The sequence below is a fragment of the Canis lupus genome, chromosome 21 (genome assembly GCF_048164855.1).
Source record: "Canis lupus baileyi chromosome 21, mCanLup2.hap1, whole genome shotgun sequence".
Classification (NCBI taxonomy): Eukaryota; Metazoa; Chordata; class Mammalia; order Carnivora; family Canidae; genus Canis; species Canis lupus.
This window is the reverse complement of record NC_132858.1, coordinates 47,457,362-47,485,124: the sequence shown is the minus strand read 5'-3', so window position 1 is coordinate 47,485,124 and position 27,763 is coordinate 47,457,362. Positions and strand designations below refer to the sequence as shown.

At 37.5% G+C, this 27,763-nt stretch overlaps 2 long non-coding RNA genes across 6 annotated transcripts in view; one reads left to right on the top strand and one right to left on the bottom strand.

Moving 5' to 3' along the window:
- Positions 1–27,763, top strand: part of LOC140613151 (uncharacterized) — a 48,603-nt gene that overhangs the window by 2,084 nt on the left and 18,756 nt on the right. The window contains exons 2-6 of one of the 5 annotated variants that reach the window (XR_012014289.1): positions 8,699–8,788; positions 10,106–10,276; positions 23,673–23,701; positions 24,628–24,732; positions 25,122–25,240. This is a non-coding gene — a long non-coding RNA (uncharacterized lncRNA). Of the gene's footprint in view, positions 1–8,698; positions 8,789–10,105; positions 10,407–23,672; positions 23,702–24,627; positions 24,733–25,121; positions 25,241–27,763 lie in introns of those variants that run through there. The other 4 variants (XR_012014288.1, XR_012014291.1, XR_012014290.1 and 1 more) reach the window with 4 other exon arrangements.
- On the bottom strand, positions 245–25,572 carry LOC140613153 (uncharacterized). The gene is made up of 4 exons (XR_012014308.1): positions 25,210–25,572; positions 6,273–6,394; positions 2,990–3,120; positions 245–675 (listed from the first exon to the last, which is right to left on the bottom strand). It is a non-coding gene; the product is annotated as an uncharacterized lncRNA (long non-coding RNA).

Sequence of the window (27,763 nt, the reverse complement as noted above, 5' to 3'; positions counted from 1 at the left end):
TGGGGCCCAGGAGAACCAGTGCATAGGATGATGCCCAGAAGTTTTATGTCTTTTGCTGGCTTCCATTGCATAGTACTTGGCTTATTTCTGTGCCGGCAAATAGGATAAAATCAATCCCAAACCTGAAACTTAAAGCAGCATTGTTTAGTAAAAATAATGAAACTAAGTGGCCTCCAAAGAGAATTGATTAATTATGGTACAAACATAGAAAAAGTACGGTGCAGACATTTAAAACTACCTCAGTTTGTATCTTTATTGACATGGAGACAATGTTAACAGTATATTTTTGAGAAAAAAATCAGGTAACTAAGATGTGTATAGAAAACCTACCTTTATATAAATACATATTTCAGTCATATGCATAAAATTTCTGGTTGGTTCTATACAAAAGAAATGTCAACTGCAGCTTTCTCTAGATGGTAGACTTAAGAATGAGTTTTACTTTCTTACATGCATGGTTTACTATTTTCTGTAGTGAACATGAATTACTTGTGTAACAAAATAATATTAATTGAAAGAAATGAACTGCTAGACAAAAAAGAATGTGATAAAATACTTGTTCTTGAAACAAACTGTGAACAAGTAATATGCAAATACAGAGGAAAAGTGCAAATAGAAGTAGGGCTCCTGAAAGGACACAGCTTTTCATGTGGTACAGATGATAATCCACAGAGCCTGAAAGAGGAGAAATACCTTTATTAGACACTAAATCTACCTAGGGACTCCTGGGTGGCTCAGTGGTTGAGCATCTGCCTTCAGCTCAAGGCGTGGTCCCGAAGTCCGAGGATTGAGTCCTGCCTTGGGCTCCCCAAGGAGCCTTCTTCTCCCTCTGGCTATGTCTCTGCCTTTCTCTCTATGTATCTCATGAATAAATAAATAAAATCTTTTTTTAAACAAATAAAATCTACCTAACTATGCCTAGTGTTTTAATGGGTATTGAGACAATCTGTCTTAGCTATTGTGAATAATGACACAATCAACATGGGATTGGAAACATCTTGTCAATATCCTGTTTTCACTTCCTTTGGATAAATACCCAGAAGTGGGATTGCTCGATCATATGGTAGTTCTCATTTAATTTTTTTGAGGAACCTCCATACTGTTTTTCATGGTGGTTGCACCAATTCATACTCCTACTAACGGTACATGAGGGTTATCTTTTCCACATCCTCACCAACACTTGTTATCTCATCTTTTTGGTAACAACCATTCTAACAAGTGTCAGGTGATATCTCATTATGGTTTTGATTTACATTTCCCTGATGATTAGTGATATTGAGTACCCTTTAATATACCTATTGACCATCAGTTTTTTAAAAAAATGCTTATTTAGCTCCTCTGCCCGTTTTTAAATTGGATTTTTGAATTTTTGCTGTTGAGTTGTAAAAGTTCTTATGCCTTTTTATAATATTTTAGATATTAACCCCTTATCAGATAATATGATTTGCAAATATTTTCTCCTGTCCTGTAGGTTACCTTTTCATTTTTTTGAGTTTCCTTTGTTGTACAGAAACTTTGATGTTTATTGTGGCATTATTCACGATAGCTAAGATGAGGAAACAACATGAGTGTCCCTCAATGGATAAATGGATAAAGAAGATGTGATATATGTATACAACGGAGTATTATTCAACCATGAGAAAGAAGGAAATCCTGCTATTTGAGACAACATGGATAGAATTTGAGGGCATTATACTAAGTAAAATAAACTAGAGAAAAACAAATACTTCATGGTATCACTTACATGTAGAATCCTGAAAAAGTAAAAAGAAAGAATTGAAGGTAGAAGAGTGATTGCTAGGGGCTAAGGTGAAGAATGGGGGAAATACGGAGGGATTGGTAAAAGACTACAAATTTTTAGCTATAAAATGAATAAGGTCTAAGGATTTAATGTAAAATGATGAATACACTTGATAACAATGCATTGTACAATTGAAATTTATTATGAAAGTAGACCTTAAATGTTTTCACCAAAAGAAGGGGAAGGAGGGAGGGGAATGATAGATATTTTAATTAGGTAGGAGGAGTCCTTTCAGAATGTACACAAATCACCAAGGTATACACTTTAAATATCTTACAATTTTATATGTCGATTACACCCCAACAAAGCTGAAATTTAACAAAAAGACAATCTGTCACATCTATGAGTTGGACCATAATTTATACCCGAAGTTTGAGGTCAGCCCTCAATCTCATTGATTCATCTCCATACGTATACATTTTGAATCTCTTAGGTCCCTCCATTCCCCTTCTTCTCACTGCTCCAGGCTGAATATCAGTCCTCCTCATTATTTTCCTGGATATCACCATAATCTTTGAACTGATCTTTGAACAGATTTCACATCTCTCTGGACTATCTGTAACGGCTGACACATGATTAAGACAACGTATCAGAGAATGTCACTCCTTTGCCTCAAATGCTTCCATGCCTCTCAAATACCAACAAAATGGTCCAGTAGGCAAGGCCCACAGTAATTTGCTCCAGCTGGTTCACCTACCATTCTTTCCTGTCCTCTTTGCCCAACTCTCCAGACTCATTTATTTCTTGCCCCTTCCTTACTGAATGCCCTCACCCTGATCCTGTCAGGCAAATGCTTGTTTGAGGATTCAGCTGTTGTACGAAGTATGTCATAATTACTTCCCCAAGTTGAATTCCCTCCATGGAGTCCCAACTAGATCATATGCAAATTAGTCAGGTACTTGCCATCCTTTGCTTTTGTTTCATACTTTTCTTTCCCATTGGTTTGTGAGCTCTTTGAGGGAAGAGTATATCTTAATCACATTTATATTATCAACATCTAGTCCTATATCTGACACAAAAGAGAGTATCTATGCATAAACTAAAAACTTAAGAGTTTGACTTCAGTCATACTCAGAAAACCTTTATTCTGAAAGTTCCAAGTTAAGAACCCCTCATGACAGACTCTGAATGTGTTGCCATCAATATTTTGCTGCCCCGAAAGGAATAAAGTGGATGGATGATTCCTACCTGCAAAGAATGTTGCTTTGAGAACAGTCATGTCTGTCGGTCATAGGGCAGCCCCTTCTGCTGCCACTGGAGAGAGAACATCTTGGGAATGTCCACATCTCTGGGAAGAGAGCCAGCAGGAAGAACTGACACTGCAAAGCATATGCCATTTATAAGATTATCATGGGGAACTGAACATATTAAAATACTTCAAGCTTTTCCTATAATTTATTAATAAAAAATTCAAGAACAGAAACAGATGTGAACTTCGGCAAATCAAAGCAGACATAGAAAAAACAAATAAAAGCCTTTAGACATGACTGATCTAATAGGATGTGGGACTGAATCTGGATATCAGGTTTCTATATTCCATTTAAAATTTCTCACTTGGACTAGGACTCTGAAAGACCAAATGTGAATTTAGAATTTTCTTTATTTCTTCAGTAAGATTCCTCACCTTAATCAGGGCATAATAAAGTGTTTACCGCAAGGTCAAAATGTTGAGACAGACCCTATAACATGGTAGGATTTGATAAGCCATTTCTAACATGAATATTTTTGCCAAGAAAGGCTCTGGAACAACCAGCAATGGTGGAGTTTACAGAGCTATTTCATAAATCACAAGCAGGACAAGCCATCCTTTCATTAAGGTTTTTTCCCCTCCTGATACTCCTAGTAACCTGAGTTGGCCTCATTCAGCTGGTTAGAGGAATTAGAACAAAAGCATAACCTAGTGTCTTCTGGAAGAGACTGGGCCTTGGGAGCTCACCCAGCATCATCCACTTAGCTAAAAGCAGGCCTTCTGGACACTTGGGTCACAGGGGCTCAGGAGGAGGGTTCTGAAAGGTCTATAGGAAAGGACATGACTTGCAGTAAGGGTCAGCACGTGTCCTGCAGTAGGCCTACCCTAGACCTCCACAAATGTAGCCTTAGCCTTTTTGTTGCTTGAGGCTCTGCTTCAGAGAACTCTTTTGCTCCTCTTCCTTTCTTTCTTTTTTTCAGCAACTCTATACATTACTCAGTGCTCATCAAGATAAGTGTACTCTATATCATCCATCCCCCCATCCATCACCCCTCTAACAATCACCAGTTTGTTCTCTGTATTTGAGAGTGTTTTTCTTTTTCTTTTTTTTTTTTTTCATTTGGCTGTTTTTCCTTTGTTTTGTTGTTGTTATTCTTTGTTTTATCTCTTAAATTTCACATATGCCTAAAATCATACAGTATTTGTCTTACTCTGACTTAGTTCACTTAGCTTTATACCCTCTAGGTCCATCCATGTTGCCACACATGGCAATATCTCATTCTTTTACAGCAGGTGGTATTTCATTGTGTGTGTGTACATCTCTATATATCTCTATAGGTCACATCTTCTTTATCTATTCCTCTATCAGTGGACACTGGAAGTGCTTCCATACCCTGGACACTATAAACAATGCTGCAATAAACATAGACATGCATATGTTTTTTGCAATTCATATTTTCATTTTCTTTGGGCAAATACCCAGTAGTACATATCTTAAAAATTTTATTTATTTATTTATAGTTTATATATATTTTTATTTTTAAGTTTTTGAAGAAACTCTACTGTTTTCCACAGTGGCCACATGGGTTTGCATTCTGCTAACAGTGCATGAGGGTTAATTTTTCTCTGTCTCCTCATCAACACTTGTTATTTCTTGTATTTTTTATTTTAGCCATTCTGACAGGTGTAAGATGACATCTCATTGTGGTTTTGATTTGCATTTCCCTGATGATTAGTGATGTTGAGCATCTTTTCATATGTCTGTTGGTCACATTTATGTCCTCTTTAGAAAAATATCTAGTTGAGTCCTCTGCCCATTTTTAAGCAGATTATTTGGAGTCTTTCAGTGTTGAATTCATAAGTTATTTATATATTTTGGATACCTTTATTGAATATATCATTTGCAAATATCTTCTCCCATTCAGTAGACTGCTTTTGATTACTCTATCTTGTCTTATTAATCACTAAGCCCTATGTCCTCTCCATACCCTTAGCCAACCTAGGCTTTTTTGTCTTGTGATCAGCATGACTTCTTTTTCCACAGTCCCAAGAGAACTTTGTGTTATTTGATGTCTCTTCTGGCTTCAGAAGCTGACTCTCACCTCTGAACTGTCAGATCAAGGTTGGAAATTAATGTGTGGACACCACATTGCATCAGTTTCTCTGCTCCCCAGGGCTAGAACCACCCACCAAATTACATACATAGAGGAAGCATAATAAACTGATGGTGATTTATTCTGCCCAGCCCAAGTCTAAGTTTAGCCCTGATAATAGGATGAGGTTGTCTTGAAGTAGTTCTCACAGTTGACTAGGCAAATGCAGTTCCATTATTCAATTCAAAGTCATGAGTTGGTTCAGTCTGTGACTTAGTCTATGGATTTTATAAATGGTGTGTTGTATAAAGGGATTATTTCCTAAATATTTCAGAGATATCTAGATCATCTCATTTCTTTCTAGTTTTGCAAAAGTATGTAAATAAGACTCAAATATATGGACAAAAGAAGGAATTTGTTTCAATCCTTATCCTGGAGTGATAGAAAGAGTATGTTTTTCATTTGGAAATTTCCTTAGGTTCGTGAAAGAAGAAAAGAAAAATGGGCAGGTTACATAGAAACTTATTAAATATCAGGATACCTGGGTGGCTCAGTGGTTAAGTATCTGCCTTTGGCTCAGGGCGTGATCCTGGAATCCCAGCATCGAGTCCCATATCAGGTTCCCTGCATGGAGCCTGCTTCTCCCTCTGCCTGAATCTCTCTCTCTCTGTCTTTCATTAATAAATTAATAAAACCTTAAAAAAGAAACTTATTAAGTATCATCTGTTATTAAAATTATGCTCTACAGATTGGAAATATCCATCATATTTAGTTTTTCTTCATTGATTTCAGTATTAAGCTCTATATTAGGGAAGAAATAGTGAAAGAGTGACTTTTGGTGGTTATTGTATGTATTTCTATATAAGAAATCACTGTTTTATTTCCAGTAATTCCTAGAATTTGAGAAAGGACGTTCAAAGCTACTTAGCCAGAATTTAAACAAGTACATAATCAACATCATTTTGATTGAGGGTGAGAGTATGTGAGATTAGGAAATGGGAGGGAGGTTATTTTATTTTAATTGCTTGGGTGTGGGACGATCTGGTTATCAGTTTCCTATGAAATGTACTCTGTGCTGAGGGGTTCTATGCTCATCTTCGTCATTAAATCAAGATCCTGTGATTCTCTCATTACTTACACATGAACTTAGTGACTTACAATAACACTTCGTGATCCAATCTCAACTTACTCTTTTCCAGCTGTGACAAGGATAACATCCCTGCCCCAAGGAGCCTGGCGGCACCTTTCCCACGCCAGTGAGATTTTACTCTGGCCCATACAGAAGCAGCAGCTATTGGGCAGCACAGGATTCTGTAGTAATGGGAGAGAAAGCACATGGCATGTCAGTTGCCACCCCATCTGGGGAACAGAAGGGATCTTCTGAGTAACTCCTAGGTTGTGCTTTATAGATACTGAGGTCAGAGAAGGATGTGTTTGGTCATGTCCCAGGGTCATATGCTGGTAATCATCAAATATACATCTCTCTGAATAGGGGACAAGGAGCTAATTTAAACAGCCTCTAGAACAATTTCACATGCTTCCTCTCCAAGCTCTTTCAACCAAACTGAATCTTTTTCACATCTATTGCTCTATGTTTAGCCAAGATTTTAATCACACCTTAATAGAGTTCTTAACTTCCGAAAAGGCATAAGAGGACAATCCACAACCAGAAAGAGAATATTGCTATCATCACTAATTTATGTTTTTGTTTGTGTTTTAGATTTTATTTATTTACTCATGAGAAACACAAAGACAGAGACATAGGCAGAGGGAGAAACAGGCTCCCTGGGGGAAGCCTGATGTGGGACTCTAACCACAGGACCCCGAGATCATGACCTGAGCCAAAGGCAGGTAGATGTTCAACCACTGAGCCACCCAGGTGCCTCAGGATCACTAATATATGTTTAGAAGGTAATGCAAAACAAGTTTGTTTATTAGTTTTCAATTTTCCCATTATTGTAGAATCCTTCTCTTGAGTCCTCTCTCTCCTGGTCTCCCTTCATCATCTTTTTTCCTACTTACCTCCTCCCAGAACCCTGGCTCCCAACCAGTTGTCCCATTTAGTTTAACCACCTCTAGAAACTCTATCAAATCTATAGAGTCCTGTTTATCCTTGGAAGTAGCTTTAGGTTCCTCATAATTAAAATGCACATGACAAAACTTTGTCTTGATAATATTATCTACTTCTTATTGCACAGCCTTGTTCTTCTGTGTAAACCTGATTTCTATTCTCTGAGTAATTTAAAAAAGAAATTTCCTGACTGGGAGATGGATGGAGCAGAAAAGAAGAGAGTTATGGGGGAAAAGACAAAGGAGAAGAATCTTGTGTTGTGGTATTAAAAATTAGGCCATTACCATGACTAAAGTCTCACAACTTTTTGGATTTTCAACCAACTGTCTTCTTTCAGTCATGGTATCTGCAAATTAGTGAGGTTCAGCTAATGTAAATAACTTACATTTTTATTTGCAATTATCCATTTTAAAATGAAGGATTCAATCTCTGGTAGTAGCTGCATAGGTCAATTCTCTGTCAGTTTTTCCAAAAGGGGCTAAATTATATTTCAGAAATAGAATTGACAAATTCTTGGAACTTAAATCAATCAAAACACAAAAGTACTTTTTATTTTGTTTATTTTCGCTGAATATATACTTTAAAAGAAACACCATACGCAACTAATTAATATGATTCATAGAGTTGTCATTAGAAATTGGTCAATGATCATGATGAAGTAAAACAACCTTTATTTTGAAAATTATCAAACATTGCTCTTTTTATTGTTATTATTTTCTGCCTCTTTTCTCAGATTAATTGATGTTTGGTAAGATTAAAATGAATGAATTAATGAAGAAATAAAAAAAAGAAAAGCAGGGAAAATGATTAAAGAATGTAAATACACAGGCCACATAAGCTAGTTGCAAACATTAAATTTGGTTCTAAGTCTTCTGGCAACCGAAGTGAAACAAGGGAAATATGGACTATTACACAGTTCTTAATATTAGATAAGAAGAAACACACTAGTTCCTTAGGAAAGCAAATGTACTTTTTATGTTAATTTCTCAAGGAAATCACACTGATGGGGCCTCATACAGGAAACACTGATTGAGGTCACATAGTATATTCAACTGGAGTTCTTTAGGGAAGGACACCATGGGGAGCCTCCCTTAAAAATCCAGGGCACAAAGTAAAAGGCCACTTAAATTAGGCAAATTTTAAGTCCAAATGTGAAGATATCTGAGAGTCCAGCTTGACTCGAGGCATGAATAGAGTACTTAACTTTTAGACAACTCTTTTGTTGTCCTTGAGACAAGGTTAAGAAGACATTTCCTATCTTCAAAACAACAAAGAATACTAGATAGAATATGAAAACTTTTCTGAAAACTCCTAATACCATTTGTTCAATTCAGTACTCAGAGGGCTGAGAGGCATCTCAGGTAAAGGATAAACAGTTGCTCTTGACAAGTCCAAGATAGGTCTCCTGTTGATGGTCTTAATCAGGCTAGATAAGGAAGTCAGCTTCCTGAAAATGCACAATCTAAACCTACATTCGACATCTTTTCAAAGGATCAAAATGTTGCTATGTTTGACCTTCTATCTTGATTTGGAACTGTTTCTAGAACATCTAGATGTGAATGCCCTGCCAGAATGAAGAGAAAAAGCACACAGTGATGGTTCTTTATAACAAAGTGACTAGGATATTGATATATGTAAGTGTAAGTAAAATACTGATTATGTAAGTAATGTTTCCCCATATTTATTCCATAGAGAGTCATTTAACATTATTAAATTTGTATGCAAATAACTTTGGAAAGAAGTATTTTATTTAATTTAACACAGCTCTTCTTAAGGAGTGCAACATGAAAACATTCTTCCTAGTACAAATTGGCTCCAGGTAAGTTATGAAAACATATCCTGCTGTTCAGGTTTCTGGAGACAATTATTTTCATTCCTAAAAGCATAGAAATGAAATTGGTGTTAAAAAGCTATCTAACTGTGGTCTAATATCCAAGCAAACAATGCATTAGTTGCATTGGGAAGAGTAAAAATCAGAAAACATCTCTGTCTCATTGGAAAGCAGATTTGGGATAGGATATGTTCTTGTTCAGTGAGCTGAGGAACTTGGTGACAGTCTCCACTTGGGCAGCCAACAATACTTTTAATTTGCCAAAAATGTCTCTTACTTCTGGGTAAAAAAAAAGTAAAATATTTGAAAATAAAATCAGCATAATGCATACACGTGGGAATAATTCACATAATATTTAGGTAAATTTTGAAATGGTATAATTCAGAAGAGAGAACTTGTGAAAGCACAGTTGGATCTGTGCTGTATCCCTATTTATTGAAATTCCCAGGAAAGGTACAGTTGATGCTTAAAATACAGTCCCTTTGGTTTGGTCAGCTTCTTCTTTGCCCTCATTCTAAGGGCAGGATACGAGAAATACACTCATCTCCAGATGATACACCTGGAAACCAGCCTAAAAGAGAGATACATAGATTTGAAAATAAACAGGCTGGGGCTGATTAGGATAGAAAAGTTTCCAGAAGCTGATCCATGACACTCCTATCTAATAAGCACATTGGATTCTGCTGTATTCCTTATCAAAAGTCAACTTAGAGCCATTGTGTGATCAGTCCAGGAAAGGCAAAATAAACCACCTATTTCCCATTGAATTGCATACTATTTTAATGACATTAATGAGGACTTTTCAACTTAGAATTCTTTACTAGTACTGCCAGTGTGCTGCCTGCCTAGGCAAAACTCACTATTTTCTTGAGTTAGTTTTTGTTGTTGTTATTGTTGTGTATGATTTGTTTTTGAAGGGATCCCTATAGTAGGCGTTGAGAATCTTGGAGAGTCTATTGAACTATTGATATCACTCAATCTTATACATATAGAGACATAAATTGTCCACTTGAGGAAAGGAGACAGCAAGCACCTTACCTCTGCTCTATCTTAGGCTTTGACTGCATTTGAAGCAAATAAAGAAAAAATGGATTTTCTGAGTTCTTCCCTCCCTTTTCAGCAATAAAAGGTGGGAGATAAAGTCTAATCCAACAGAATCCAAGGCCATGGAGCGGAGTGACTGATAACAAAGAAGATAAGAAAGAAACAGATGACAGAGTCCTGGAAACATCATGGCGTCCTCAATGAAGGAGTCTTTGGTTTCACTCCCTCACTCCTTTGAGGGGGTAGGGTAGGTTTCTGTGTGTGAACCCATCTGTCTCAGTGCCTTCTCTTGGAGAGTGCCCATGTGTAGACAAGAAGTTCAGCCTTCAATAAACAATTAACTTGGACTTGGTAAACTTTACTGCAGTTTGAAATCATCCAAGATTATTCAAGTATTTCAAAATATATTGAATTAACTATGTAATTTAAAGTGATCTGCTATGGATGGGGAAGAGGAGAATTCACATCTAGTTATAGTCTCATGATAGTGTTATTTCATATCATCTGTGTGTACACAGCATTTTCCCCCTTCTTAAGAGAGTATCCCAATCTTTCAAGAATAAAAATTTGACTTCAAAAATCCTTATGGTAATACTTTTCAGATATGTCTGTTCAGGTAAGTTATCATATCACCAGTGACATTTGGGGTTGCTGTTGAACACTCACTGCCACATATATATGTTTGTGGACTGATGTATTAAAGTTCTGGAAGAGAAGTAATATGCTGGTATGCTAGGATATATTACAAAAACATAAAATGACATGTAGTACTAAAGATTCTATTTGAAAAAAGATATCTAGAGGCATGAGAAAGGTTGGAAGAAGAAAAAGTGAAAAAGATACTTCAAACTTTTCCACATTGACATGCCATATATTTGTCATGTCATATTTCTCTTTAGAAATATATTTTTAGTGCCACCAAAGTGCAGGTCTCTGAATTTCCAACATCTTTTAGATTCATGGAGCATTCAAAAGTATTTACAGTTTCTGGAATGCTTATATATTGTGCAAAATCTACTCTGGTTTCAAATGTTCTTGTTTGGACTTGGAAGCAAAATGGAGCATCCTTCTAATGGCACTAATGGGACTCTCTTTGCGAATACTGATGTCATTTACGTTCAGTGACGGCTGCAAGAATAAACCTGTGTGGGAACAAAAGACTGACATGAACGTAAGATATATATTTGTCAAGTCTCAGTTTCAAAAAATAACTGCAGAGACCACTATGAGAAACAACTCTGAAGCATGAAGTGCAAATGATGTGCTATGCCCTTTTGTGGGTAGTTGTTCTTTTCCACTTCACAAATGGCTCTGAATCTAATGTTCATCATTGGCAGTTGGGCAATGTAGCATCAAAGGTTTCTGGGGGAGCAGGGTTATTGCCAGATTTGACACTAAATCTGTTTGTGGGTTACATTTCAGTGCAAGTTACATGAATCATGGAATGATGGAGAAAGTCGTCTATTAAATATTGCTTTAGTAATCTATCTTGCAACCACTTTGGAACACAACCACAGGTCGCAAATTATTTTTTTAAAGAGATAGCTGTGCTAGTATTTTCATGCATAGAGGAAATGGCATGATTATAACAAATAGATAACTAAACTGTAAAAATTATTTTCTGTCATTCTGCTACTTATGCAATGATAAGCATGATATGCATGAGAGCCTCCAAGACAGCTATGAAATTTCTTTGTAGAAGCAAACCAGCCTAAGGGTATGTCTTGTGTTTTGCTAAACACAGAATAAGAGAGAATTAGTCATTTCTTTGTTGTCTTCAAAATGGCAATGGAGGCTTCATTAGCTAAAGGAGAGAGGCTGTCCTGCTGCATACTGGATAGGACAAAGGCTCAAGCATTCCTGCTGAAAATCTGTGATTTCACCAAGAAACTGCTGACTGAAGGCTAAAGCAAAATTGTAAACTGCCTACTTGAGAGTTGATTGACAACATCTCTCAAGGCATATAGAGAAGCCCTTGGCAAAGAATGATAAACAGGCATTTAAGATTTAAGGAACTTTCTTTCTAGTAATTAGTGGACTGTTTAACCTCATTGTGCAGAAAATTCAGTATCCACACATGACAAAGAATATAGGCTTTCTATAATTAGTTTAGGAAAACCATTAACAACATCAAGAACAATAACAAAGGGACACCTGGGTGCCTCAGTGGTTGAACACCTCCCTTCAGCCTAGCGTGTGATCCTGGAATCCCAGGATTGAGTCCCACATCCGGCTCCCTGCATGGAGCCTGCTTCTCCCTCTGCCTGTCTCTGTATCTCTCTGTATCTCTCATGAAAAAATAAACAAAATCTTTTTTTAAAAAAGAACAATAACAAAAAATAGCAATAACAAATTCTGTGAAGGGGATAGAATTAGACTTCCAGAGTTGACACATTATATTATTTAAAAAGTCCATTTTTCTTTTTTTTTTTTTATGATAGTCATACAGAGAGAGAGAGAGAGGCAGAGACACAGGCAGAGACACAGGCAGAGGGAGAAGCAGGCTCCATGCATCGGGAGACCGACGTGGGATTCGATTCCGGGTCTCCAGGATCGCGCCCTGGGCCAAAGGCAGGTGCCAAACCGCTGCACCACACAGGGATCCCAAAAAGTCCATTTTTCAACAAAAAATATGAGATATTCAAAGAAATAGGTATAGCTCATCCACAGGAACAGAAGTCATCAGTGGAACTTGTGAGGAAGCCCAGACATTGAACTTACTAGAAAACAGCTTTAAATGAGATAATTTAAGTATGCTCTTACAACTAAAGGAAATCACATCTAAAAAAATAAAAGTATGAGAATGATGTCTCATCAACTAACTGTAGAATATCGATGAAGATAGAAACTATAAAAATAACCAAATAGAAATTTTGGAGTTGAAAAATACAATAACTGAAAGGAAAAAATTACTAGAAGGGAGCAGCAACAGATTTGAGCCAGTAACAGGAAGAATTAGCAAACTTGAAGATAGGTTAGCTGAGATATCAAATCTGTAGGACAGAAAGAAGAAAGAGTGAAGTAAAACAGAATCTCAAGAGACCTATCAGATACCATCAAGATGGTAGAATGACAGTCTCAGAAGGAGAGGAGAGAAAGGGGTAGAAAGAATATTTGAAGATATAATTTATGAAAACTTTCCAAATTTGATGCAAAGTGTTAATTTACATATCCATGAAATTCCAAATAGGATAAATTCAGAGATCTGATCAAAATACATCATAATCAAACTGGTAAAAGCCCAAAACAAAAAGAAAATCTTGAAAGTAGCAAGAAAGAAGCAATATATCCTATACTAGGAAGAATCATGAATGATATTAATAGCTAATTTCTCATTAAAAACTATGAAGACTAGAAGACATTGGGATAACATTCACAAAGCACAGAAAGAAGATGAGGGTTCTATATCTAGCAGCTTTTGTTCTTAAAAATAATATTAAAGAAGAAATGAAGACATTTCCAGATAAACAAAGCTGAAAGAATGTCTCACTAGCAAATCTGCCTTACAAGAGATACTAAACAGAACTTTTTAGGATAAAATAAAAGGACACTAGAGAATAAGTCAAATTCACATGAAGTAAAGAATCCTAGTAAGGATAAGCATGTAGGTGAATATAGAAGATAGTACAAATGTATTTTTTATTTATAACACTTTTTTCTCCTTTCTTATTTAAAAGAAAATTACATAAAGAATATGTCTTTATTTATATCAGATGATATATACAGATTTAATTTTAGAAAAATAATAAAAGGAAAAGAGGAGGAGGAATGTTTTTGTATATTATTTGAATTAGTTGGTATTTATCCAAATGAGACTGTGAAAAATTAAAATGTTAATGATAATCCCAAACACTGAGACAATAACTAAAAGAAAATAGCAAAATAAATGACAAGACAATTAAAATGATACATTAGATCATGTTTAACACAAAAGAAGGCATTAATGGAGGAATAGAGAAACCAAAAAGATATCAGATGTATAAAAACAAAAAGCAAAACAGCAGATGTACCTTATTGGCAATTATACTAAATGTAAATGGATAGTGCTCGCTTCAGCAGCACATATACTAAATGTAAATGGATTAACCACTCCAATCAAAGGCAAAGATTTGAAAAGGAAAGTCTAACTATATGCTGTCTACAAAACACACTTTAATAAACCAAATTGAATGAAAGTAAAAGGCTAGAAAAAGATATATTAGCCAAACAGTAATCAGAAGAGAACTATAATAGATATTCTAATAACAGAAAAAATAAACTCTAAGAAAAAACTTCTGCTAGAGACAAAGAATGAAACTTTTATAATGATAAAAGGACCAATTTATCAAGGAGGCATAATTGTTATAAACATATGTGTACCTAATATCAGAGCCCTAGGATACATGAAGCAAAAACTTACAGAAATGACAGAAAAAATACACAATTCAACACTAAGGATTGGGGACTTTAATACAGCTCTTTCAATGATGGTTAGAACAGCTACAAAGAATAATGAGAAAATAGAATATTTTGTAACACTATAAACTGACTAGATCAATAGACATCTATAGACTCCACCTAACAACAGCAGAATGCACATTACTCTCACATGTACATAGATAATTCTCCAGAATGGATGATTTGAGGCCATATAATGAGTATCAAAAATGTAATATAATTGAAATGATACAAAAGAATATTCCATACAGTGATATGAAATTAGAAATAAATAGCAGAAAGAAATTTGGAAAATGTATGAAATGTGAAACTCAAACAAATGATCAATAGGTCAAAAGAAGGAAATCACAGAGGAAATTAGAGATACTTTTTAGATGAATAGGGGGCACCTGGGTGGCTCAGTCAGTTAAGTGTCCAACTTTTTATTTCAGTTCAGGTCATAATCTCAGGGTCATGATATCAAGCCCTGCTTGGACTGGGAATGGAGCCTGCTCAAGATTATCTCTCCCTCTCCTTCTATTCCCCCACCTGGCACTTGTGCATACCCATACACACACATACACTCTCTCTCTAAAAAAATAACAAAAACAAAAAAGAAAGAAAATACTTTGAGATGAATGAAAACCAAAACATAAGATTCCAGTTATGGAATGAATAAATCACAGCAATACAAGGCACAGCATATGGAATATAGTCAATGATATTGTAACAGTGTTGAATGGTGACAGATGGTAGCTACACTTGTGGTGAGCATAGCATAACATTAAAGAAGTTGAATCCTTATTTTGTATACCTGAAACTAATGTAGAACTGTGTGTCAATTATACTGAAATAATTTTTTAAAAAATACATGTCAAAATATATGAGGTGCAGCTAAAGCTGTATAGAAGGGAAATGTATGGCTCTAAAATACATATATTAAAAAGGAAGAAAGTCTCACATTAATAACCTTATATTCCATCTTAAGAAACTAGGAAAATAAGAGCAAACTAAGCTAAAACAAGAAAGAGAAAAAATAATAAAGATTAGAAATTAAATAAATGAAATAGAGAATAGAAGAACATTAGAGAAAGCCAATGAAACCAAAAAAGTTGGTTCTTTGAAAAAGATCGACAATTATAATAAATCTTTAGCTAGAGTTCAAATTATTAAAATCAGGAATGAAAGAAGATACAGTAAAACTGATCTTAGAAAAATAAAAAATGATTTTAAGGGAACGCTGTAAGCAATTGTATGCCAACTTGTAAGATCACCTACATAAAATGAGCAAATTTCTAAAAAGATATAAACTACCAAAACTGACTCAAGAAGAAAGAAAATCTGACTATACCTATAACAAGTTAGGAGATTGAATTAGTAATAAAAAATCTTACCACAAAAAAAAAAAAGTCCAGACACAAATTGCTTCTGTGGTGAATTCTATGAAAATTTAAAGAATTAGGGATGCCTGGGTGGCTCAGCGGTTGAACCTCTGCCTTTGGTTCAGGTCATGATCCCAGAGTCCTGGGATCGAGTCCAGCATCGGGCTCCCTGCATGGAGCCTGCTTCTTCTCCCTCTGCCTATGTCTCTGCCTCTCTCTCTCTTTATCTTTGTGTCTCTCATGCATAAATAAACAAAATCGTTTTTAAAATTTTAAAGAATTAATAATACTTCACAAACTCTTTGAAAAAATGGAGGACAAGAAAAGATTTAACAACTTAATCTATGAGGCCAGCATTCCTGTTTCCAAACTCAGGCAGACATCACAAGAAAGGAAAACACTCTAGTACTATTCCTTATAAATGTAGATGTAAAAATCTTAAAGAAAATATCAGTAACCCCAATGTAGCAACATGTAGAATGAATTATACATCATGACCAAGTGGAATTTATCCCAAGAACACAAGGTTGGTTAAACATACAGAATTTAATCCATGCACTGTACCATATGAATAAAATAAAGGACAAAAAACATATGATCATTTCCATAGTAAAGGCATTTGACAATATCCAACATCTTCTATGATTAAAAAACACTCAACTAAGAATAGAAGTGAAGTTCCTATCCTGATAAATGGCATCTATGAAAAAATCACAAGACTGAAAGCTTTCAGGCTAATCTTAGGATTAAGAAAGGATGTCTGCTTTTTACCCTTCTATTCTACAACATACTGGAGACTTAGTCAAGGAAGTTAGGGAAGCAAAATAAATAAAAGACATCTAGATTGGAAAGGAAGGAGTAAAACTATTTCTACTTGTATATGACATGATCTTCTATATAGAAAGCCTATGGAATCCACACATACAGAAAAAAGGCTAGTATTAATAAACAAGTTTAACAAGTTTGCAAGACAGGACAATGTACAAAATTAATTGTATTTCTGTACATTATTTTCCTGTTACAAAATATATTTCTCACATAGAGAGTTTGCACAAGATCTCCTCAGCCACAAGGTCTAAACAATTATACTTTCAGGCACTGTAGAGACATTTAGGTTTGCAAGAGACCCAGAAGCTCTATTGAAATGAATCAATCCTGCCACACTGCTGAATTGCTGTATGAGTTCTAGCAATCTTGGGATGGAGTCTTTTGAGTTTTCTATGTACAGTATCATGTCATCTGTGAAGAGGGAGAGTTTGACTTTTCTTTGCCAATTTGAATGCCTTTTATTTCTTTTTGTTGCCTGATTGCTGAGGCCAGGACTCCTAGTACTATGTTGAATAGCAGTGGTGAGAGTGGACATCCCTGTTGTGTTCCTGATCTTAGGGGAAAGGCTCCCAGTGTCTCCCCATTGAGAATGATATTTGCCATGGGCTTTTCATAAATGGATTTTAAGATACTGAGGACTGTTCCCTCTATCCCTACACTCTGAGAGTTTTGATCAGGAATGGCTGCTGTATTTTGTCAAATGCTTTCTCTGCATCTACTGAGAGGATCATATGGTTCTTGCTTTTTCTCTTGTTGATGTGATCCATCACGTTGATTGTTTTATGAGTGTTGAACCAACCTTGCATCCCAGGAATAAATCCCACTTGGTCATAGTGAATAATCTTCTTAATGTACTATTGGATCCTATTGGCTAGTATCTTGGTGAGAATTTTTGCATCCGAATTCTTCGGGATATTGGTCTATAATTCTCCTTTTTGGTGGGGTCTTTGCCTGGTTTTGGAATCAAGGTGATACTGGCCTCATAAAATGAGTTTGAAAGTATTCTTTCCCTTTCTATCCTTTGGAACAGCTTTAGTAGAATAGGTATTATTTCTTCTTTAAACCTTTGATAGAATTCCCCAGGGAGGCCATCTGACCCTGGACTTTTGTGTCTTGGGAGATTTTTGGTGACTGCTTCAATTTCCTCACTGGTTATTGGCCTGTTCAAGTGTTCTATTTCTTCCTGTTCCAGTTTTGGTAATTTGTGGTTTTCCAGAACTCATACAGTAATTTGGCAATGTGACAGGATACAAAATCAATGCACAGAAATCAGTGGCATTTCTATACAATAAAAATGGGACTGAAGAAAGAGAAATTAAGGAGTCAATCCCATTTTACAATTGCACCCAAAAGCATAAGATACCTAGGAATAAACCTAACACCAAAGAGGTAAAGGATCTATACCCTGAAAACTACAGAACACTTCTGAAAGAAATTGAGGAAGACACAAAGAGATGGAAAAATATTCCATGCTCATGGATTGGAAGGATTAATATTGTGAAAATGTCAATTCTGCCCAGGGCAATTTACACACTCAATGCAATCCCTATCAAAATACTACAGACTTTCTTCAGAGAGTTGGAACAAAAAATCTTAAGATTTGTGTGGAATCAGAAAAGACCCTGAATAGCCAGGGGAATATTGAAAAAGAAAACCATAGCTGGGGGCATCACAATGCCAGATTTCAGGTTGTACTACAAAGCTGTGGTCATCAAGACATTGTGGTACTGGCACAAAAACAGACACATAGATCAATGGAAAAGGATAGAGAGCCTAGAAATGGGCCCTCAACTCTATGGCCAACTAATATTCAACAAAGCAGGAAAGACTATCCACTGGAAAAAGGACAGTTTCTTCAATAAATGGTGCTGGGAAAATTGGACAACCACATGCAGAAGAATGAAACTAGACCATTCTCTTACACCAGACACAAAGATAAACTCAAAATGGATGAAATATCTAAATGTGAGACAAGATTCCATCAAAATCCTAGAGGAGAACACAGGCAACACCGTTTTTTAACTTGGCCACAGCAACTGCTTGCAAGATACATCCATGAAGGCAAGGGAAACAAAAGCAAAAATGAGCTATTGGGACTTCATCAAGATAAAAAGCTCTGCACAGCAAACGAAACAGTCAACAAAACTCAAAGACAACCTACAGAATGGGAGAAGATATTTGCAAATGACATATCAGATAAAGGGCTAGTATCCAAGATCTATAAAGAACTTATTAAACTCAACAGCAAAGAAACAAACAATCCAATCATGAAATGGGCAAAAGACACAAACAGAAATTCTACCAAATAAGGCATAGACATGGCCAACAAGCACATGAGAAAATGCTCCACATCACTTGCCATCAGTGAAATACGAATCAAAACCACAATGAGATACCACCTCATACCAGTGAGAAGAGTGAAAATTAACAAGGCAGGAAACCACAAATGTTGGAGAGGATGTGGAGAAAGGGGAACCCTCTTGCACTGTTGGTGGGAATGTGAACTGGTGCAGCCACTCAGGAAAACTGTGTGGAGGATCTTCAAAGAGTTAAAAATAGATCTGCCCTGTGACCCAGCAATTGCACTGCTGGGATTTACCCCAAAGATACAGATGCAGTGAAACAGCAGGACACCTGCACCCCAATGTTCATAGCAGCAATGTCCACAATAGCCAAATTGTGGAAGGAGCCTCAGTGTCCTTCGACAGATGGATGGATGGATAAAGAAAATGTGGTCTATGCATACAATGGAATATTACTCAGGTATCAGAAACGACGAATACCCACCATTTGCTTCAACGTGGATAGAACTGGAGGGTATTATGCTGAGTGAAGTAAGTCAATCAGAGAAGGACAATCTTTATATAGTCTCACTTATACAGGGAATATAAGAAATAGTGAAACGGATTATAGAGGAAAGGAGGGAAAATGAGTGGGAAATATCAGAGAGGGTGACAGCACATGAGAGACTCCTAACTCTGGGAAACAAACAAGGGATAGTGGAAGGGGAGGTTGGTGGGGGGATGGGGTGACTCGGTGGCTGGGTGACAGGCACTGAGGGGGGCACTTGGCGGGATGAGCACTGGGTGCTATACTATATGTTGGCAAATCGAACTTCAATAAAAATTCTTTTTTAAAAAAATGAATCAATCTTCACTACTTGACATTGAGCTCAATTTAGCATTTGGTTTCAACAGAGAGACAAACAAAAACAAAACCAGAGTGTATTAACCTGTTCAGGCTGCCATAACAAAATAATATAGACTGTCTGCCTTAATAAAACAGAAATTTGTTTCTCACAGTTCTAAAGCTGTGAAATTCAAGATCAAGGTGCCAGCCAATTCATTTCCTGGAAAGAGCTCTCTTCCTGGCTGGTAGATGGTCACCTTCTCACCATGTCTTCACACACTAGAGAGAAAATCATCAAGCTTTCTTGTGTCTATTCATATAAGGGCACTAATCTCATCATGAGGGCTCTACCCCCTGATCTCCTCTAACTCTATCTCCTATATGCCCTCTCTCCAAATGTCATCACATTGAGGGTTAGGGCCTCAGGGGGAGGTGACAAACATTCAGTCCATAACAGAAACTACTTCAATCTAGAAACTCTTTGATTAGCTTTATCCCAAGTTTTCATCTTTTCCCCCTTACCATCCTTCTGGTTTCCATCAGCAATTTCATGAAATCTCCTGATATAGTATCCATGAAGAACCCATTTATCCTTGAGGAAAGGGATTTTGTGCATGTTTGGCTAAGTAACAACACCAAACAAACTGTCCAAGACAAAGACAGTATTACTCAATTCTCAAGAGCATTTTTCTATTGATAACATTTCCATTATAAATTGAGAAATATAAGGCTCAAGAGTCTATTTTTAAAATAGTGAGGAACATGCATGGTCCTGTTTAGAAAGTATTAAACTGTATTAGATAATATTAGAACGAGCATTGGGGTGGAAAATTTAAAGTGACAGTTGGTCCAATGTTCACTTTGTTGGGCTTGACTGTTGGGCTCTATAAATTTTGTACATCAAATAAACCACCAAAGTTGCACTGTGAAGATACCATTTTCAAGGGGATAAGGAACTGTCCAATTTCCTTATCTGGACCTCTGGTTCAGCTACTTCCTCCTCTCCACTCTGATCTAGAGGTTCTTGAGTACTTTGCAAAGCACAAGCCCAAACGAACTATCCTTTGCAGTAAATTTTGGAGCTCTGAAGGCTTTGCAAAATAGAGACTGGTAACAATGTAAATGGTGCTAATATCACAAAAAAGTTGAAAGTATGCTATGGTTTTTCACAATGGTTATTTCTGGGAAGGTAATATATATCTCACTCAGATAACTGAGGGAGATGAGTGCACTGTGATTGCATTCTACTGCAGGTGCTAAAGACAAGTCAGACAAAACTCATTCCATTCCCTGAAGGGATTCAAATTGAAGGCATCATGCAGAAACCAGTCTTTACATGGGGGGAATACCACACTGGGTCATCCAATAAGAGGCCATTCTCAACGTGAATGTTGACATTTGGCTATTGTCAGAAAGCTTTACAAATTTGAATAAGAGTAAAAAGTCAAGATTCACTCAAGAAAAAGTAAAATTAAAAAAAAAAGAAAAAATAAAATTATTCCAAGAGGTAAATCAAGGGCTCCCTCTTATAACCCAGAGACATGACTAAGTTTGCAAACTGTGGCCTGCTACAGTTCTCTTCCTTCTGGAAACACAGACCACAAAGTCTTCTGGGTATAAACACTAAACTTAGAGAAACTTACATATGATGCACTAGGAGCCATGTACACAAATCTTCATAGCAGTGTAATTAACCCATGTGACTGGAAAATGGATAAATTATGATATCACCATGGCATATTATATAGCAGTAAAAATAAGCATAGTTGCACACAACAACTTGAAAGCATCTTAGCATGTGAGTGAAGAAAAAAGTACACTTTGACTTTACTACAATATCGATGATGCTGAATGAATAATTAACAGGCATCACCATCTATGTTTCCTTCCTCTGTTCTCACCACCTAAATAGATTATAAATTTCTTGGGCATGTGGACTATGCTTTATGCATGGCTGTATATTTAGCCCCAGAAGTGGTACCTCTCCCTGTTCAAGTGTGCCCTGTACTGGGTACCTAGATAAAGCAGAGAACTGAGCTCTTCAGACCCAAGCTGATGGTTGATGGGCCAATCCTCCAATCTACTGGGCAATCTTCCTATACAGTTTAAACACGGAAAACTGAAAGAACTAAGCTACCTTAGTTGAAGGGCAAATGAAGAAGTTCCTTCCCTGCAAGGAAAAGTCTCCATTCATGGTTCAGAGATCTAAGACTCAAGAATGACTCGACTGACATTGAAGAAGTAAAGTCTGGGAGAGTGACAAGGACTCACTTAGAGAAGTAGAGAAGATAACTCAGAATGAGAGCAGCAACAGCAAGGAGGCAGGCAATGATGAACTGGAGACAATTGCAGATTTAGAGAATAGATTGGTGGTCCCAGAGAAGAACTTTAACCAACCAATGCTTGTACCTTGGAGAAGGACAGACTGAGGGGCCTGTGTATTTTTAATCAAGTTAGAAATTATGGCAACTATTTTCTACCTCTTTAAAGTAAAATTACTGGCTTCATTTGCACTAATGATTATCACATAATTATTGAGTGGTAACTGGCTAAATATAAATGTGCAAATGTGCTCTGAATGAATGAATGAATGAATGAATGGTTCTAGTATCACAATTTGAGTTAGATTTCTAGTCAAAACTTCTTATGACCTTGATCTTCTGATTCTCAAAGGGCATACTTGCACGTAGTATCCTCAACATACAAAGTGGATCATTCTGTGGTGCCCCCCTGATAAGTTTTTTGCCAAGCAAGTTATGGTTTTTAAAACCAGGCAAGAGATCAGGATCCTAGATGGAAGCCCTGCAGGATGCACACTCTGGAACATTATTTGTCTTCTATTTCTTCTCCTTCACATTTACAGACTAAGGGATCTCCTTAAACTCTTATCATAGAGACTCCAACTGAATCTCGAATGTGTTTGCCAGACATCTACCTCTTGACCCCAGCTCCACTTTCTAACTTTCCCTGGAGCACTTATGGATTGTTCTTGCACCAGAGTGCCCGCTCTGGGTCTGTCTGGTAGAGGAGAGCCAGCCACTAATCTCCCATTGATAATTATTCATGTCGTGCCTGGTTTTGTCAAGTAGCCAAAAGCAGTAAATGCCACTAGGCACAGAGGAGAAAAGGTAGAGGGTCTAATAAGGAAACTTGTTTGGGACAAGTCAGTGACTTGTGACATTTACTACAAGGTAAATTCCATTCACCATTATCCTAAAGTTGCTAATTCCAATTTGAGGTAAGAGCCAAGGGCACCTATTTATTAATTCAAAGCTCCCTTGGTGTTTCCTTGAATACTGCTCATTTGTGAATGAAAGGAAATACACTGGTAGGTTTTTTTCCCAGAGAAGATACAGTCATGGTGGACCTGTCTACTCCGTGAGGAGAGCCAGTGTATTTTGATTTTGTTTTTTCCTTCCTTTCAAGCATGCGGGCGATTTCAGTTTTGCCTGAGGCTGCTATGTTTGGCTCCTTGGCAAGGACCAAGAACCCTGCCCTGTGAGTCAGGGTCTGACTCCTGAGGCATGACCTCTAAGGTGGGTTGCAAGAGCCACCTGATGGAGAACAAAGGTGTTCTTTTCAGATGTGCCCAACTCTTAGCAGGCACAAAGGGCTGAAGGTTTTACGCACTACTCTTCCTAATGATATCTTTCCTTGTGAATCAGGACTGGGCTCTGGTGCCTCCTCCACCAGGGAGACCAGGTGGGATGCTTTCTCCCCTAGTCAATTCTACAGAAACACTGGAGTATGTGACAATCATTTTACTAAGTCCAAAAAAGGTCCCTGGGAGACCAATTCACAATCCAATTCAGAGAAACTGTTATCTTATCATCCATGGGCCTCTCATCTCTGGAAACCCTGACAAAAAATCAATGTCTCCCTTCACAGGTATGGATAACCCTGAGGAAACAATCAAGGTGATAAGATTTTTTTTCTTCTTAACATATCTGAACTAATTAATATAAGAATACCTTGAGTCTTTTTTGAATCTGCATCTTAACTGACTCTAATATGATTTATATTAATATTTTGAATATATGTAACTTTTCCAGGTGGGAGTGAAAAAGATGGTGATATTGTATTGTAATGTTTTAAATAAGCAGCTGGGCCTGCCACCTCCTTATTGTGACACTGTCCTTTAGTGTGTCAAGAGTCTTCCCTTGCATGATAATCACACACACAGGCCCCCACACACAATTCTTCAAGGCACAGTGGACAACTTCGCTTTCCAGCTGGAACCCATGAGAGACAGGAGAATACAACTACCACTCCCAGAAGCTTGTAGTTTGGGAAGCAGCAAAGTCCTCTGCAGCAGGCTGGGAAATATGAAGGCATCTGCTGGTGCCCCTCCTGCCTGGGCCCTTCTCCACTGGAGAAAGTCTATAACCATACCTGGCTGTGGTGGCCATTGCTGGAGGTGAGGAGGTTGCTGCCCACACCAAACCTAGTCTCTTGGAGCCCATCTCTTCTTGAGGCCTTGAACCTGAACCCTGCCAAGTCTCAGAACAATTGTTCACCCCAATAGAAGGTTCCATCTACCCCTGCCTCTCTCTAGCCCCATTGATATTCTATTTCAGAGACCTTGTAATAGAGACTTCACCAGGACCTTTCCACCCAGAGGACTTTCAACAACTTTAAACTTTAAAAATCTAAGATTCAGGGATTCAATCTCCCTGCTTTTAGGAAGCCCCTGTAGTCCATGTGTAAATTTACCCACCACTCTTCCTAACATTGTCTTCTCTTGTAAAAAAATAAAAATTTCACCTTGCCAGAACTGCTGAAGTAAGTCTTAAAACACTACTACTTTCTGCTTATGTCAGTGCATTTCCATCTGTCTCTCTAGAGAAGGGGCAATTGTGGAAGGTGTCGGTAATGCCCAACCTGCAATGGGATACATGGGCACAGAGGCTGGACCCAAGGTCACCAACCCAGGAACATTACCCTGGAGGTCAGCACCAATCTGTCTACTTCTAACCTGGGCTCATTCCTTAAAGGGGGCTCAGAGCAGGGGTACAACAGGGCTATAATTCCATAGCCATCCAAATAGACATGTTTTGCATTTTTAAATAATTATCTTACAAGGCTTTCAGATAACAAAGGTACTAAGTACTTAAAGTCTGAAAGCCACTTATTTTCATTTACATCTTGGCCACATCCTCACATAGTATTTCTCCTTCTGTGTCTGATAACATCTAAGAAGTTATTCTTTCTCTTTCATCTGGGAATCTGGGGACATCCTGATGTCCAAGATTTGCCAATTAACAATTGGCAATTGTTAACAATTGCCAATTAACAAGATTTGCCAGTTAACAGTCCGGGGTGCCAATTTTCCGGCAGGGCAAGCATGATGGAGGAGAAGAAATCAAACTAACTAAAGACAAGGAAAAGAAAGCCCAATTCACATTGAAACATCTGACATAAGCACCTGCAGTCACAAAGTTGCTACCAGTTAAGCTGAGTGAGAGTGTGTCCTTCCAGCCATTCATAGAGGAAAAGTCCTATCCTCTCCTTCATCCCTTTCTGTTTGGCAATATCAGTAGATACAGGGCAGGTGGCAACAAATGTGGAGCTTTCCAAAACTTCTCATGATATTCTGGTTAATCTCGTTCACAGTTATCACTTATCCTGCACATGGCATAGTTTCCTCACAGATGAGGCCAAATCAAAAAAATATTTGTTACAGCAAGGTATATTCCAGATGTGGGCCCTTAGGAAGTAAGAGTGACCAATGCACCATTCTTCCACCAGAGAACATAACAGTCTAGCAGGTGTGCTAGACGTATAAACATTTTCAGTGCTAGGTCATAGTGGATGAATTCTAGAATGTATAGAAGACTGAGCTACACAGGGGACCTGTAACCCAGGAGAGGAGGTGAGAGAAGATAGTCAAGGAAGACTTCCTACAGAAGGTGATGAGTTATAGGCTGAGTTATAAAGGACAAATAGGGGACTCTGTAAGAAAAATTGTGGATAGGGACACCTGGGTAGCTTAGCAGTTGAGCATCTGCCTTTGATTCAAAGGCATGATCCTGGGGTTCCAGGATCAAGTCCCACATTGGGCTCCTCTGGAGAGCTTGCTTCTCCCTCTGCCAGTGTCTCTGCCTTTTTCTCTCTGTCTCTCATGAATAAATAGATAAAATCTTTTGTAAAAATTGTGGTTTAAGAGAGAGGCATGAGCAAAACTAATTAGTTTGCAAGATGTGTTCTGGGAATTGAGGTGATGCTAGAACAAAAAGTGCAGAGGGACCGATAGAAAAGCTATGGGAGATGAGCTCAGAGAACCAGGGGAAGCCAGGTTGTGGAGGGCCTGAATGCCTCCACAGGTGTAGGACTTTGTGAGTTACACAACAGGGAGTCACTGAAAAGTTTTGCACAAGGGAGTGAAGAACCTTCTAGCAACACTCTGGAAAATGAATTTGGGGGAATGGGTGGTATAGAAGGAGAAAATTCTAATAAAATGTGTCAATCAGTTATTAAAATACTTAAGGCTAAGAGATCATAAAAATTGAATTAAAAATGCTAAGGATGGGGTTATTTGTGAGGTAAAAACTGTAGGACTTCCTGAGTGACTTAATGGAAAATGGAGGAGACAGAGATTCACAATTAACTTCCAGGTGTCTCTGACTGGTGTGACTCAGTTGGCAACCACACCAACAAATAACATGGAAGATGCAGGAGGAAACTTACTTTGAGAGAAATAAGAGTGTTAGGGGGGTTGAGTTGGAAGTGGCTATGGGGCATGTAGGTGGAGATGTCTGGTAGGTGTTGGGTGGGCATATGAGTATGGAGCTTGAAGAGAGGTCATAGTTACAGAAATAAGTGTGTGAGTCATCTATACCTAAAAGGTGGGTAAACGTATGTGATTCAATGAGCTCATTCAGGAATGAGGAGCGAAGAAAGACAAAACTCTGGAAAACCCCAACAGTTAAAGTGGGTGGCTCTCCATTCCTATGAAGTAAATCAGAGTGTTTAGGATAACCTTTCTCACAGCTCCATTTTTTGGGGGACTTTTTTTGTCGTTGTTCAGAGTTCCCCCAGGCACCAGATCATTTCCCACAGGCCAATGACAAACCTTGGAATCAAACAATAGCAGAAGAATTTAAGCATTACCTCTCTTTGTGAAATTTAGACTCTAAGGGACTCCAGCTACTTCAGTAGTTTAATACCAAGGAAAGAATTACGAAGAATGAAATTTCAGGCATAAACAAAGATTTTTGAAGCCAGGATGGACATCATGGAGTTCATTCTCTCTTTTCTTCATTTTTGCTCCATCTTTTTATTCCAATCATCCCCATCAAGGATTCTGGTCTCATTCAGTGGGTGCTATGCAGTTCACCCTGCAGAATAGTTATAGAGCATGATAAGTGAAAATGTCTCTAAAACAAGTAAATTATCTTCATGCTAATTTGGTCTCCTCATATAAGCATAGCCTTTTTTGCTTTAATAGGTTATTAGAATTTCCATATTTTCCCCCCTTTCTCACTAAAGATTTCAGGGGATGGAGTATGTGGTAAAGACTTTTTTTCCCACCAATTTCATTCTCCTCTCTCCAGCTCATGGCTAGAGATTTCCCACTTCTACTTGCAATCACCATCTGACTAACCTCTCTCCAACAGAAATAATTTCTGTTTCTCAGTCATAGGATAGGTACTTTCTACATCCCTGAAATCCTTCTTTAGTGACCATCTTTGCACTGCCCCAGAGCAATATGAAACAATGGTTGAGGTAAGAAAACTCATCTGGCTCTTGGGCAGCGGCCATGTGTGCCACATGTGGGTGATCATTCTCTCTGTCTTATAGGAAACATAACAGGAAATGCTTGGCAATGATATGAAAATAAGTTTGCCCCATATTCTAATATCTTCTGATATGGTCCCTACTTTCCTGGTTTGGTTTGCATTAATTAGCCTTTGATTGGTAAAGAATAAGCCTTTCTAACCCTGCAAATATCCGGATCACCTAATTCTCAGCTTTCTTAT